The sequence below is a fragment of the Hibiscus syriacus genome, unplaced genomic scaffold, assembly GCF_006381635.1.
Source record: "Hibiscus syriacus cultivar Baekdansim isolate YM2019G1 unplaced genomic scaffold, ASM638163v2 tig00111330_pilon, whole genome shotgun sequence".
NCBI lineage: Eukaryota > Viridiplantae > Streptophyta > Magnoliopsida > Malvales > Malvaceae > Hibiscus > Hibiscus syriacus.
This window is the reverse complement of record NW_024063059.1, coordinates 2,660,955-2,676,518: the sequence shown is the minus strand read 5'-3', so window position 1 is coordinate 2,676,518 and position 15,564 is coordinate 2,660,955. Positions and strand designations below refer to the sequence as shown.

Here is a 15,564-nt window from a genome sequence, read left to right as displayed (position 1 = left end):
AGTTCAAAGAAAACATATGATAGGGAAATATAAATATATAATGTCCTTGAATCATATACGTGTAATTCAATTGCCCTTTTCTGTTTTACTAAAAAAATATAGTTTTCTTTCTTTTCTAATCCAATATAGATTTTCTTGTTGGATAACATAGTTATAATTTTTAAAGCAAACCGAAGATACGAGAAGTTTATTGTCTAAAATATTTATTCAAGCGAAATATGGTCTACAAGCCCCATACTGAGTTGTTACTGAATTGTTGATATGACCTTGAAGTACGAAACAATACACACATATATGATACATCCCCTATTAGGTGGATAGTGGTTGTGGTCGTGTGGGGATAAATTTAAAAATGTACCCGCACAGACGAGTGTGAAATTAAATTTTTTTACACATCGTGAGTAATAGATTAAAAAATATTAAATGAGTACGAAAATGAAAAGGATATTCGCACCGACCGCCCGTTTGCCATCCCTGCCCGTAATATAGGCAACATATACAAAAACAAAGAAACAACTACCTATCATCAAACTATAGGAATTCGGATCTTCAACTTGTTTATTTACGCCATTTCCAACACTTATTTTGCATTTAACATCATACTTTTTTACTTAATCTATTCTTTTGTGAGAATAAGAAAGAAGGGGTAAAAGGGTGTTCTTGAGGTTTTTGAACATCTTTGGAATTATGGGTTTTGACTAAATTTTCATGATTCCCCAGGTAAGTAAATCTTCTTCTTTTTCTGGGTTTCTTTTTGTTTTGTTTTGTTTTATGAATATGTTTTTTTATCCTTTAAAAGCCCCCTTGTCTTTCGGTGTTAGTGAATTTCCAGTGAACTTGTTGGTGGTTTTATGTTGTTAATTTTTTTCTTGAAATCATAAAAATGGAAAATATGAAGAAAAAAAATTCTAAATTGACGGCAGGGAAACTTAGTGGTGGCGTAATGTTTTAGGGTTCATGGATTGAGTGTAAAAAAGGGAAAATAACGGGGAGTTATTTGGAAGAAGAAGATCAATTCTTTTATACCAGGGAAGAGATTTCTTCTGCATCTGAGAAATGTGGTTCTAGTCCAGATTTAGGTCTAATTGATGATTTGGTGGATAGTTTTGATCAGTACAAGTTCTGGTCTACGTTCCGAGAAAGCATTGATAAACGTAGGCATAACTTCGGGAAAAGGATGAGTCTAAGGTTCAATGCAAATTCGATTACAGAAGAGAATCCCGGTGGTTCCGGCAGGGCTGAACTTGAATTGGGAATTTCTACAATCTCTGAAGAAAGCTGGGCTGTGTTGAGGACTTCAGGCCTTGAAGAGGGGGTTTCATCCTACAAACCGTCTTATTGGTTCAATGATGCTCAAGAACCTGACCATTTAGCACATCAGACCAAGAATTTGGATGGTCAAATAGAATTGGCAATGGCTGAACAAAGTCAGAATGGAATTAGGAGTCACTCGGAGTACAGGTTTTAGTAATTCTGTTAGTTCTGAATTGTACGAGCGAACTACTATGCCTTCTCCTTCGGTTGATCCGCACTTGTATGGGGGGGTCAAGGGAAGGCCTGCCATAGGTATGAAAAGGAAAGTGAAAAAGAGTTGGCTAAGGAAATTAGGTGCCACGGCTCATATTGTTGATAGACATGTTGAAGTTCTATCGAAGCCCAGTAATCATGAATTGACATCTGAGGAAAAGATGAAAAGAGTTCGACCTCATCCAAGTAGCAAGCATTCCAAGGAGTTGTCTTCCCTGTATTGTGGGCAAGAATTTGTAGCACATGAAGGGTTCATTTTGACCATGAAATTCAGTTTGGATGGGGAATTTCTAGCAACTGCAGGTGAAGATTTTATTGTGCCAGTTTAGATAAATTTGACATCCAAGACCTTGATCCTTCATGTCTCTACTACAGAATGAATCATCTCTCGCATCTTATTCCTCTCAATGTGGATAAAGAACGTATAGATAAAATTAAGAGGTTAAGGAAATTACCTGATTCAACTTGCGTCATTTTCCCACCCAAAGTCTTCCAAGTTTTGGAGAAGCCTGTGCATGAATTTCAGGGGTACAGTGCAGAAATTTGGCTCTTTCATGGTCCAAGAATGGGGTAAAGTTCCTGGATTTCATCATACTTGTTAGATTGTCATTTTATATCTGCAAATATTTGAAATACTTTTGATCTCTATTTACGAATAAATATATAATTTACGTCCTTTCTTGTAGCTTTTACTATCGTCTTCTGTTGACAAGACTGTTCGACTATGGCAAGCTGGATGCATTAGTTGCTTGAGGGTTTTTTCTCATAACAATTATGGTAGGACTTTCTTCATTCTGATCTAAGCTATACAATAATAAGTTGTTGATTGCATGTTGTGTTTTGTTAGCTAATTTATCGTCTTCGAAGTTGCGTGAAGTTAATATGTATATCACTCTGTAGTGATTTCTGTTGCCTTCAAGGATGATAATTATTTCATCAGTGGTTCAATTGATGGCAAAGTTCGCTTTTGGGAAGTGCTTTGCTGTCGAGTCATTGATTATACTAATGTAAGGGATATAGTCACAGCCGTTTGTTATCGACCTGATGGTAAAGTTTGTCGATTCTTTTGGTTTTTGGTTGTTGGAAAATTTGGGTTCTCCTGATATCTAATATATTTTAAAAAATCTCCTATAGGGAGGAATTGTTGGCTCAATGACTAGAAGCTGCCGCTTCTATAATATAATAGGTATGCTAAGTTCTGTACGTGAATGGGTTGGATATTCTGATGATGTGAGGAACATACCATAGTCTGCACTGATATGGTTTGTTTAATGTTCGTATAGATACTCGACTTCAACTTGATGAACCGGTTTAATGTTCGTATAGATACTCGACTTCAACTTGATGAACCGATATATTTACAAGGCAAAAAGAAGTTACCTGGAAAGAGGGTAACTGGCTTCGAGGTCATTAAATTTATACTTAAGTTTCTTCTTCATTGCAACCTTTTTATCCCAGGTGAAGGCTTACAAATTTCTGTTTCACTTGGTAGTTCTTTCCTAGTGATCCAAGCAAAGTGATGATTACATCAGCTGATTCACCTGTCATTGTCTTGTCTGGAAGAGATGTTGTATGCAAAGTTAAGGGCGAGTATTTCACACTACTGTTTGTATATTTCAGCTAGCTAGGATTCTAATATCTACATCTGGAATTATGCTAATCAGGAGAAGAGTTGTTCCAAGAAGAAAAGCATTTCGCCTTGCGAGAGTTTCTTCCAAGGTGAAAAGCATTTCGTCTTGCGAGAGTTCTAGTTGCACAATGCATCTGTTGCTATACCTTGGCGTGGAATTGAAACCAATCCTGCAATGCTTGCATCCCTAGAACTCGGTGGTGATGGTAGGAAAAACAGCCTACCGAAAATGGAGCCAGAACAACCAAAGCCTCATTCTTCACTGGATTGTTTCTCTTTGCCGCGTGTTTTATTGGGTTCTTTAACAAAGGGGTCTCCAACTTGGCCTGAAGAGACACTCCCCAATGCAAGTGCGGGCACGGTTGCGTCCGATGTGTGCAGGTTTGAGTTGAAGGTATTGAAGAGTGCCTATCAAAGCATGTTGAGTTCCCACAAGTGGGGTCTTGTTATTGTTGCCGCAGGCTGGGTTGGACGCATTCGAACCTACCTCAATTATGGTTTACCTATTCGATTATAAGATTCAGTCTAGCCTCTTTGTTCCTTACTTGCTACAGTTTAGGGTCATGTGGTCCTCCCAGCATTTGGGTTTGGACCCATATTAGATTTGGAAGTGCACTGTACCTTAACCTATCTTCATGTGGTCCTCCTAGCATGTGGGTCTGGATCCAATCAGGTCTCAATTGGGCTTTAATATTGTCAAATCACACCTTTATTGATTCTTTGATTTGTATGTGTTGTTTTTTCAACTTCATAACCAATTTCACCACCAAATCATCTTTCATGAAACATTATCTAAAATCAAAGATAATTTTTTTAATTTTGTTGTAAATGGATATCGTATATTTAACTATCATTAAAATAATGTGAATTTTTAAATAAATAAAAAAATTATCTAATTTGACTCAATTCTACTTAAAATCATATAATTATTTTTTAAAACATTTATCAAATTATTTTATAATTTATTTTTATTTAATTATGGTTATAATATTTGTAAAATTTATAATTTATAATTTTTGAGTTTTAACAATTTTGTTAGCTTTAATTAACCTAAATATGTCGAGAATGTGAGATCTTTAAAAACAAATTCGTGGAAGTAACTGAAAAATAAAAATTTTGCATAATGATTTTAGAGTGGTTTGACTTCTAAACTAAGGGGTTGTTTGTTTGTCTCTTAATGGAACCATTCAGTGCTGAATGCTGAATTGTTCACCATTCAGCGCGTTTGTTTCTCACCTCTGAATGATTCAATGTTGATTGATTCAGCACAGAAGTACATTCTGAATGATTTAGAGCCATTATCAAATAGCATGTCACATTCAGAGCCTTTGAATCATTCAGCATTTGAATCATTCAGCGCTTAACATTCTGAAGTAAACAAACAGCCCCTAAGTCTACATCCACTACTTTAGCATGTAAACTAAGGATTTCTCAAGTGCATTTGATTTGCTAACATTTGAGAACAAGTTGTAACCTTAAAACAACACACAAAGTTTATACCAAAACCTTACTTACATCCTCTCTCCACAAGATGAATTATAAATTTAACAGACAAAATAAAACCTCACAAAGGCAAATGAGTTTACACAAATTAAGCACTCACCCAAATCACAACTGAGCAAAAATTAAACAAATTAGCTCACAAGTATGTTACAAAGATTATGAAAATTTTGGCTCAAAAACTCTTTTAATGTTGATTTATTATCGCAATAATCTTTCTTGGTGTTCTATATTTGAATCTTGGTCCCTTTTATATCTTCTAACACTCTTCTAGCCGTTTGGAGCTGTTGGTGGTTAATTAAAGCCCTTGGATTCATTAATTTTGAGCATTTAATGCTCACATATACCTTTCCTATCCATACTAGATAGTGGATATCGAAACCAAACATCATAACGGTCAAATCTATAGCCCTTGAAACCCTTGGTGTCGATATTGTTCAAGTGAGTACCGATACTCACCAATCAATATTGATACCAACACCATGGTATCGATACCGGAAAAGTACACTGGAAAATGGATATCGATATTAACATGTTGGTTTCGAGACTGAAGGAGGCTTATTGACAAAATTAGATATTTTTTAGGTTTGAAACATATTTGTAAATTATAATATGATTTAAAAACACTTAAGGTTATCTTTCACATTTCAAAAAATCACTTGAAAAACTTTATGACAAATTTTCTTAGAATTAAAAAATGCAAATTTTAACAAATTAAATTATTTGAAAAATCATGTTATATCAAAATCAAATATTGGTTCAAAAATCTTCCCCAAATCCAATATGACACAAATTCGACCGATTATAATATCACACGGGACCATTGTAGTGGCTAACCCAAAAATTTTCTTTAAAAACCTTTGTAAAACATCAATTAAGTACCATAAAAAATAAGTAATTCAAACATAAATAAATAGAGTTTACATCGGGGAGCTCCTAAAATAAGTATATCAAATTAATAAAATCAAGTATTAAAAATAAAGTAATAACTCAAGTACAAGAAGGTCTATGAATAATAAATTCCCTTTAGAAAAAAGACTCAAGACATACTCTGCTGCTGCTGGAACTGCCCGGAACATCCACTACATGATAGCTCCTCAAATGCTCCTCCTAAGGACCTATGCACGGTAACAAATTTCAAACGTTGAGCTCACTAGCCAGTGTAACACTAGAAACTAAATCATACTAAAAGTGTTCAATGAATTCTCATGCTATCGAGTGCAATACAGAAAGTGAGTATACTCGTGTATTGCTCACTACTCTATGGTAGACATCATGGTGTGGTCCGAGGGTTACACATCTCGGGACACACACCCCTCTAGTCTACCTAGGGTGATGTTCGAAATCTCTGCATCAGAAACAACACTTGAGTAACTCATCCCTCACGAGTGTTCATGCCTCGCACCCTGGTTAGTCTTAAAGTGGTTAGCGCACTTGCTTAAGGATATCTGAATAATCTATACCTCGACTATCGTCATCTGCTAAAGTAAATCCGGTGTTCTGATCCTTTTCTCAAGCGTCAACCAAGGCTAGTTTTATGTCTTCCTAGTTGATATTGTTTCTATCTTTAATTTCATATTAACAAGGTTCTCACTTGTGGTTTTATTTGATAGTGTTTAGCGTCAATAGATCCCTCAATAACACTTTTAAATACCTTGGGTTTCTTGCCCATAAATGTGCAGAGGTACTGATACTGAGCCCTTTTAGTTTCAGTTAGACCCACGAGTATTGATACTCGCCCTTGGCTATCGATACTCTTGATCTAGGGTATCGATACTATAGATGGTATCAATACCAAATTCTGCTGTGATATTTTGAAAAATACATCGGTATCGATACTTATATTGGGAGTATCGGTACTCTACCCTAAGTATCGATACTCTCTTGAGTACCAATACGAAAATAACCAACTAGAATCGGCTAAGTTTACTCAGTATCATTACAACCCTACGAGTATCGAAACCCAACCTGAAGTATCGATACTCTTTGGGTAAGTATCAATACTCCCTTTCCTAAATTATCTCATTTTTAAGATAGTTGATGAACAATATCGATAGTGGAATAAAAGTACCGATACTTGAACCTAGAAATACCCTATTTAGGAACAAATTAACTTCCAAAACCACCCCAAATGTCCTACTGAGGTTCCCAAACATACTTAATATTTTATGAATGAAAGAAGAGGTCATAATAAGTCTTTATACACACTTAAAACACCAAATGCTTGAATCTAGCATGGATGATCATTCATGCTTCACAACTCAATACTCATTAGCTAGAGCATTCTCATGACTCACAAATGGTATGAAATAGTTGTGAATCTGTTACCTTAGTTCCCTAGCTGCTGGAAATGTCCTTAAATAAACCAAGGGGTAATCTCTCATTTCTTTTAGCCTTGGAGCTTTCCCCCACCTCTTTAATTAATCAAGGTCAAGTTAAATGAATTGCTAACTCATCTAGAGACTCAAAAAAATATTAGAAATATGATTCAAACCTCTAAAAATGAATTGGGATTACTAAGAAAACCCAAAACCCACCTTAAACCCCTACATAGGCATTCTCGTGGCCAAAACTCATAATATGAGGCTTGGATGAAAGCTTGGAAGGCTAGGATTTCATTTCTTATTTTAGAAAATGTGAAATGTAGTTGAGAGTCTACAATTTTCCACCTTTGCATAATGGTTGGAAGAGGAAGAGCTATGAGAATGGAGAAGTTGGAGTACGAGACAAAAAATGCTAGAAATGAGGGAAAAAGAAGTGGGTAAGCAAAATACATCACCCTCATTAAAACTAATTCAACCTTTGTTTAAAAAGAGGGTAAAATTTCCCTTTTAGTCCTTCTTATTACACTCAACTATTAAAATTCCCCTTTTTATAACACTTGGACCTAGCCCAAGAATGTATTCATCCTTAACTTGGTCCAAGCTTCACATAGACCTAATGTGCTTGTCTAAATAAATCTCAGGTTAACCTGAAACTATTAATATGATACTTAGGGCGTTACAAATTATGCTTAACATGAGATAATGAAGTTCATAAGCATAATGTAAGCCCCTAGACCCGGCCTATGCGTTTCGACTAAGTCTAGTGGATCACATTATAATTATTAAAGACATTTTTCGCAACCATTATTCCATCAATATAAAATCTCATTATAAATAACATGAAATTATAAACAATTTATACTATCAAAATCCAACTCGTAAATATAGTACAAATAAATAATAATTTAATTTAAAACATGTCTTCAAATTCAAAATCACAATAAACCGAGCAGTAGTAGCAAAAGTGTTATCATTATAAAATCCGATATTTTAAAATAAGGTCCATGTCACCAAAATAAAGTCAACTTGCCAGATAAAAACATTACAATCTGATTTACTTCAAGAGATATGTTGATCCTCCAAGTGCTCGAACCAAGGTATCTACCCAACAGTATCTGAAAGGGGGAAAACATTTTCAAAAGGTGAGCTAGGCTCAGTGTGTCCCAACATTTCCATAAAATCACAATAGGTACAAATCATAGTCCAGTAATCTCACAAATTCGTAAAAGAGTTTAACTTTTTGAAAATCATAGTTTAAACCCTTTTCTGGTACACCATCAGTAGTTCCCAAAATTATTTTCCATATAGCTTACTTTATGCACATAGCAAAAAGAAAGCCGACTTAAGGATAGGCTCTGAAGCTTGTATCCTTAAGCCCAAGTCAATAAGTCCATATAGCTTACCCTAAGCACACAGCAAAGGAAAGCCGACCTAATGAAACATCTTGGGGCCCTCAAGAGTCACATTAGGCCCAGTTAGCTTGATCAGAGCTATTCCATCGTATTTCAATTCCAAAATTCAATTGCACCGTGACATAAATTCCATAAATCCAAAAACATGGTAATCATATGCCATTTCAAAACAAAAATTAGATAGCAGCCATATTCCATAAATTGTCACATTAAATTGGTGCATCCATAAAACAATAGCCAATGAATTCGGTGTACCACGTATTAAAACCAATAAAACAGTTCAATAACAAGTAGGGAACACACCTCGACAATAGATTCAAATAACAAATCTACTGATTGCTGGTTTCACCACGCTCTGCTACAGTTTTCGAACGGGTGAATACTGGCACACGTGGTTTAACTGATCTAGAAAAGCTGGGTCGAGCTGTCGAACGATCCGGAGAGTCTCTTGTACCTTTAAACAATAATATTTATCAGTCTCAAATCCTATTTAATTGTTCAAAGCTAAACTTCTTAAGTATATACGCATTTTTCGGGTTTGACTATCAATTTGAGGTATTTCGAGTCTGAATTTGGCCAAACGGATTGCGGAATCGGAATCAGGGCATCGAAAAACATAAAGTATGACTTTTCGAAAATTCAAATTCTTGGTCAAAGTCAAAGTCAACCACTTTGACCGTAGATTTGGAGACCTTCGGATTCGAATTTGACAAAACGGACCACGGAAACGGATTCGGCACGTCGAAAACTATCAGGATAGGTATACTCGGAAAAGATTAACGGTCGTTTAATGCTCGGTCAAAGCCATTTTAAGTTTTGGTCAAAGAAAGTCAACGGTCAACGGTCAACGGTCGGGTCGGGTCGGGTCAACGGTCAGGTCGGGTCAACGGTCGGGTCGGGTCAGACCGGTTCAGACCGGTCAAACTGGTTCGAACCGGTTGAAACCGGTCAAACCGGTCAGAACCGGTTGAAAACCGGTTAAACCGGTTTCCAGCAGCCACTCGCCCCGCGGCGGCGCGTGAGGCGTCCTCCGGGGCCCTAAAAATCCCGGAAAAATTTCTAAAAATTATTTTGAGCGATTTTAAGATACTTACAACGATCGGTTCAAATTTTTGAACGGCGGAGAGCTCGATTTCAAATCGGCCGAATCTTTGACTGCACCACCTCCTCACGCGCCGCCGTCTACGGCGGACAAGGTTGACACCGGTGAACTCGGAACGGCACAAGGAACACGATGGTGCGGGAGGTGTCGTAAACGGAGCAACGATCAGCGGTGAATTTAAGATTTCCTCGGCGATAGAGCTAACAAAACCGTCGCTACTTTGACTGGAAATTCCCGACGTTTGGCCGCGTTTCGCTTCAATTAATTTGAAGGGTTTGTTCCTCGCTCGATGATGAACACAACGGTGGGTTTAAAACGATGATCGGAATTTGGACGGCGTCGGAATCGGAGTTGGAAACTGCGTATGGGAAAGGAAAATTGGGAGCATTTTGGTTCTGAAAATCAGAACCAAATGTACGCTTATAATCAAAGCTGCCGACAGTTTAGGGTAAATTCAAGGCTTGGTCCTTGGATTTCCTTCACTTCTAAAATGGCCTATAAACTCTCATAAATTTTGATTTAGTCACCAACAATTTACCAATTTTCACAATTAACCTCTAAAATTTCAATTAAATATTATTTTGTAAATATTCGGGTTGTTACACATAAGATTACCAACAAGAGTAATCCAAACAAAAGTACCAAATATAAATGATAATAAAAATAATGCTATAAAGTGTATAAAACTAGTCATAATGAAAATGTCCTAAAAGCAACATAAAATGCATATTGTTCCAGAGGCAAAGGTGAAGAAAAAAAGGCATCAAGTGATGATTCATCAAGCGAACGTCATTCTCAATATTTTCCAAGCGATGATCAATAGCAGCCATTTGAGCATTCAAGTTCCCAAAGTTTTGAACCATGTAGTCATACATGATCTTCATAGAGATCTCCTCTTAAGGTGAAGGCACGAGAGGTTATTCCAATTCGTTGTCATCTTCCTCAAAATTATCTAAATGTTTTCTTCTATAAGGACCCATTCACCGAAAATCTCATTGAAATCCCAGTTGGCATTATGAGTCAATTTGAGATCAATGAAACTAACAAAAAGAATGGAATGATCACAAGAAGTGGACACTCTAAGTTTATCCCTAAATATAAAAATAATAACATAACCATAAGGAAGAGTTTTGGTATAGTTCACCCATTTTGTGACAACATCAACAAACTCTAAAAATATGATCATGGAAAAATTAGGACGAAAGTTGTTCTTGACATGATAAAACCACCAATAATCACAAGCACACATATTAATAGATTTACCATTGGAGGGACAGAAAAACCAATTAATGAGGAGAAAAAGGAGACGATCAAAAAACTCTAAGGAAGTAGGGCTATCATTAGAAAACCTATCCATTTATACATGTTGATTGTCCTTGAAAGGACCATCATCGTTAATATTTAGAAAGGTAGAAATGGAAGAGGGACTAAGAGTAAAGGTTTTTCTCATAAGGTATGACTCAATCCGAATGATTTTGTTTACATAATTTTCTTTATGGATAAGGATAGTATTGCAAAAGAAAGCACAAACAAGTTTTGGATTCACCTTGGGATGGATGCTAAACAAGTCCAACCAACCCCCAACAAATAAAACTTTCAAAAATAGTGAATTAATAAACCATGACATAAGGAAATTTGGATCAATGGTTTGCTCGGTTCAAAGGAGTTTAGTTTTGAAAAAAAGCGATGATAAAGATCAAGGGCATTAGAATCCTTAAAGAAAGTATTTTCAAAATTTGAGGAGCTTGAGATTTAACCCCGGATGAGTTGTGCCACTAGTCCTAAGACACTTGAGGTTCGTTCTAGGAGGGATTTTTGATAAAAACAAAATAGTGGCTATGAGAAAAGAACATTTGTTTGGGAATTTTGACAAACACTTGGTGGGAAAACCTAAAATCAAGGGTCCTAAAGAAAAATGATCAATGGGTTAACTTCCTGCATTAAAAACGTACATATATGTAACCAATTATCAACCCAATTCCAACATAATATTCTTATTTTTGCATAAGAAAAAATTTTTGGAACCTAATATAAGAGATTTTTTAAATTTTCTTGAACAAAACATGTTGTTAAAGCAATAGGAATTTGTCCTAAAGACATGTATCTCAATTATAGAAATAAAAACAACTAAAAGCATGATTAAAATCAATTTAGGATCATAAATTTTGAAATATAAAAAATTAGGGTTCAACTGAAATTACCTCAATTTTTTTATGAAAGAGTGAAGATTTTGAGGAAGACTTGTTGCAAATCCACGTGAGATGATGAAAGGATGAATATTTTGGGTGGAATTTTGAGTAAAATCGAGCTTAAGTTGAGAGCATTGAGAGGAATTCCAGTTTAGGATTTGATAAAAATTGATAAAATGAGAAATTTTGAGATTAAAATAGCCCTTTTAATGCGTATAAGAGCCTCGATCTTAATACTGAGAGAGGCGGTCTCGAGACTCCCCAGATTGGTATCAATATTGAAAATAACTACTAAAATTTCAATTTCGATACCAATACGGTAGTCTCGATACCAAACTCCTATAAATGTCAAATTTGGCATTTTTAACGCCTAAAAAACTTTCGAAATAAGCTCCTAATGATTTTAAGACTATGGATTGTACTAGAAACTTATTTAGGCACTAAAACTTTTGATTTGATACTAAATTAGAGTATTTTTCTAGGTGCTTTACTAGAGTATATTATAGACATTTTGAAGATATAACTAGCTAGATCAAACTAGGTCCAAAACATACTACAAGAAGCATCTTAGGGCCTAAATTAATCAAAATAAGCATAAAAGCTCACAAAGATACAATTCATGCAATATTAACTCCATTTAACTTATTGAAATATTGCACTAGGTAGGGACACACAATCAAGCGTAAAGACATGTAAAATCATATAGAAGCATAAAATTTCATTAAATTAAATTATTATACAACTTGAAATAAGGTTGATTTGTTAAGTTTACCTTCCTTTAGGTGTCTTTCATTAGTGCTTTTTAGAGCTCCCAAATAGCTTGAGTTTACTCACAATAACTCTAACATGCCTACAGTAGACAATTATACAGATTTTGGTACCCAAATTTTTTTGGTTTAATTGGCTTTAGTTTCAAACAATTTAGTCCCCTTAGGTATCTATAGATAGAGGATATCCTTATTTTTAGTAGTAATGACTCCTTTAGGGACCCACATGCTCTTAATCATTTTCCTTATATAAAATTTAAGGGAATAAACATATCTATTATAAAATTAATTTTTGACAAAATTTGATTTGGAGCAATTTCCTCTTTTAAATTTGTTTCTTATAATTTTGTTAAAATTAGCTCTTTCTTTCTCAAGATCATCAATTTTCTTTGGATGATCCTCATGAACTTTTGGAAAGCAAATTTTGCAATTCTAGATTTTTTTTTTCAAAATTATTTAATTTTTCTTGAAAATCATTGACTTTGTTTCAAGTTCACTATTAGCCTTATAAAGTGAGTCATTTTCAATTTTCAATTTTAAATTTTGAATGAATCTTTTTGTGTTTTGAAATAATGACTTCAGATTCTATCACTAATTCATTATAGGCATCTTTCAACTCATCAAATGTGTATGAATTTGAATTGGATGAGTTAGAGGATACCTTTGAATCTTTTTGGACGACCATGAGGCCAAGGTTGACTACTTTATCATCAATGATGTCTTCATCGCTCTATGTAGCCACAAAAGCCTTTTTATTTGGCTTGATTAGTCCTTTCTTCTTCAATTAAGTACAATCATACTTGATATGTCTCAATTCTTGGTAATTGTAACATATAATAGAATCATTATCCTTCTTTATTTCATGTTTACTTTCTTTTTCTTTGGATGACATGAATCACTTGAATCTTTTGAAGTGCTAGGCCATCTCTTCATCTTCTTCATTCACCTCTTCACTAAAATCTTCTCTAACTTCATTTGTGAACTTAAGAGGGATGGCAACAACTTTTTTCTTCTTCTTCTTTTTTCCATCTTCTTCATATTTCCTTTGAAGTCTCATCTCATGAGAATGAAAGGATCCAATTAGTTCATAAAGAGAAAGAACTTCAAAATCTTTGGCTTCTTCAATAGTTGTCCTCTTGGATTCCCATGACATGAACAAACTATTAAGAAAATTTCTAACAATTTCCTCATTTGAGTATAATTTCTCAAAACCCTTTAGCTCATTGATGGTAACAATAAATCGGTCGGATGTGGCTTTGATGTCTCCATCAAGTTTTGTTTTGAATTTCTCATTATTAAGTGTGAGAATGCAAATTTTTGATTTCTTCACTTGAGTTGTACATTCATTAGTGACTTCAAGCTTGTCCAAATTTCTTTAGCATTAGAGCATGTGGACACTCTACTGTACTCGTCAGGGGCAAGTGCACAAAAGAGAATGTGTGTGGCTTTGGTGTTGAGCTAGGTTAGCTTCCTTTCTTCATTGGTCCATTCCGACTTGTTTCTTAGAGGAGTAGGTGAACTATTAATGATGACGTCCCAAACCGAATAATCGGTCGCATGAACAAACTAAATCATATTATTCTTCAAATAGAAGTAGTTTGCACCATTGAAATATAGAAGTCTTGAAATGGATTGATAATCTTTAACATTGTAGGAGCCAGAAGTTGGAGCCATCTTTTATCGGTTGATTGTATAAGTTGATAGATATCTCCAATGACCTTTTCAAGTTTGTTAAATCATTGATAGAGACTCGCTCTGATACTAATTTTTAACTTTATCGATCAACCGAAATACGCTAAGAGGGGGTGAATTGGCCTTTAAATATTTGTGGTGGAAGTAACCATAAAATAAAACTTTTACACAACGATTTTATAGTGGTTCAACTTTTAAACTAAATGTACATTCAACACCTTAGCATCCACACTAAGGATTTCTCAAATCCACTAGATTTGCTAACCTTAGAGGACAAGGTATAACTTTACAACAACACACAAGGTTTATACCCCAAAACCTTGCTTACGCTCTCTACACAAAAGGAATTACAAATTAATCAAAAAAAAAACTCACAAAAGGCAAATGAGTTTACATAAATTAAGCACTAACCCAAATCACACTTGAGAAAAAAATTAAACAAATTAGCTCACAAGTATGTTACAAAGAATATGATAATTTTGGCTCAAAAATTATTTTGTTGTTGGTTTGATCTTGCAATAATCTTTCTTGGTGCTCTACATTTAAATATTGGTCCCTTTTATGTCTTCTAACATCCTTCTAGCCGTTTGGAGCCGTTGGTTTCATTACTTTTGATCATTTACTGCTCACTTGACCTTATGTATCAATATCAGTATTGGGTATAGAAACCAAGCATCCCAACAGTCAAAATTGTAGCCGTTGAAATGCTCGATATTAATAATGTTCAACTGACTATCGATACTCGCCTATCAGTATCAATACCAATACCATGATATCGATACCAGAAAAGCACACTAAAAAATAGATATCGATACTGACATGTTGGTTTTGAGACTTGGAGAGGTTTTTGGACAAATTTAAATATTTTTTAGGTTTAAAACATATTTGTAAAACTTTATAACAAAATTTCTTAGAATTACAAAATGTAAATTTTAACAAATTATATTATTTGATAAATCATGTTATATCAAAATCAAATATTGTTCAATAAATTTCAATTAACAAAAAATGAAATCAATTTTTTATTAACCAATGTGATTCAATTATTTAAATTTTGTTTAATAATTTTAAAAATATATTTATAATTTCAAAACTAAATTTTGAATTTTCATATATTAAAAAATAATTTTAAAAAAAAATTATTTTCAAAATTTTAAGCAGGAGAACTAATGAAATATTTTTTTTATTAATTTAGTATATCATGTTATCTCTTATTGACAGTTAAGAGTCGATGTATATATATATATATATATTTAACAAAATTCAAAGTTCAATATTCATTTTATAGCTTTTGAAAGTTAAATAACCAAAAAGATTATTTTACTAATTTAATAACTATTTGTAAATTTTACTCTATTTTTGTAGATGCATATCAATATGTAGAATCAGTATGTAGCTTTCACTGTAAGCTCGTATTCAAC

The 15,564-nt window shown here is 34.3% G+C and overlaps 1 pseudogene; it reads left to right on the top strand.

The window, feature by feature from the left end:
* Positions 1–549: 549 nt before the first annotated feature.
* LOC120158645 lies at positions 550–3,881 on the top strand (annotated as a pseudogene).
* Positions 3,882–15,564: the final 11,683 nt, after the last annotated feature.